Below are 1,287 nucleotides of genomic sequence, written 5' to 3' on the forward strand. Positions count from 1 at the left end.
ATGTTGACCAGGATGGTCTCGATCTCTCGACCTCGTGATCCACCCGCCTCGGCCTCCCAAAGTGCTGGGATTACAGGCGTGAGCCACTGCGCCCGGCTTTTTTTTTTTTTTTTTTAAGGAGCGGTTGGTTCACCCCACCTTAGGCAATCTGGTGGTCCCCTGCTCTGGGGAGGTCACTGTATTGATGCTGAACTTATCGGCATAGAACTCTTAGGCTCAAGCAATCCTCCCACCTCAGCCTCCCAAGTATCTGAGACTACAGGCATGTGCCACCGTACCCGGCTATTTTTTTTTTACTTTCTTAATTGCTTTCACTTTATTGTATTGATTGATTGATTGTTTTGTGATGGAATCTTGCTCTTATCACCCAGGCTGGAGTGCAGTGGCACAGTCTTGGCTCATTGCAAGCTACTCTTCCCGGGTTCAAGCAATTCTCCTCACTCAGCTTCCTGAGTAGCTGGGATTACAGGTGCCCGCCATCACACCTGGCTAATTTTTGTATTTTTAGTAGAGATGAGGTTTCACCATGATGGCCAGGCTGGTCATGAGCTCCTGACCTCAGGTGAGGCACTGCGCCCAACTTCCTTCCCTCCTTCTTTCCTTCTTTCCTTCCTTCCTTCCTTCCTTCCTTCCTTCCTTCCTTCCTCCCTCCCTCCCTCCCTCCCTTTCTCTTTTGTGATTTCTGCAGTGAGAATGTCTTTCATGATACTGTAATTTTTAACAGTGCAGACCAGTCATAGAATGTTTCTCAATTGGGTCTGTCTAATATTTCCTTCCGATTAGGTTCAAGTTAGGCATTCTGGCTAGAATATTAGAAAAATGAAAGTGTATCCTTTTCAGAATATCATACCTGGTGGAATACGATTTCCATCTGCCCCTGAGTAATCATAATCATGACCACCCAGTCAAGTCTTTGCTTGATTTCCTCACTGTATAGTTACTATTTTTCACCTTATAAAGAATAAGCAGTTTATAAAGGAAACATTTACCCATTCCTCATCAGGCCTCCTTATGAGATTTAACCGCCATTGATGGATGCTCCTTGAATCCATTTATATTATGATGTTTGAAAATGGTCATTTTCCAGGTCAGACATGGTGGCTCACACCTATAATCCCAGCACTTTGGAAGGCCGAGTCAGGAGAATCATCTAACGCCAGGAGTTCGAGACCAGTCTGACCAACATGGTAAAACTTCTTCTCTACTAAAAATACAAAATTATCCAGTCATGGTGGCACATGGCATTACAGACATCTGTAATCCCAGCTGCTCAGGAGGCTGAGGCAG

This window comes from Cebus imitator, unplaced genomic scaffold, assembly GCF_001604975.1.
Source record: "Cebus imitator isolate Cc_AM_T3 unplaced genomic scaffold, Cebus_imitator-1.0 Scaffold123, whole genome shotgun sequence".
Classification (NCBI taxonomy): domain Eukaryota; kingdom Metazoa; phylum Chordata; class Mammalia; order Primates; family Cebidae; genus Cebus; species Cebus imitator.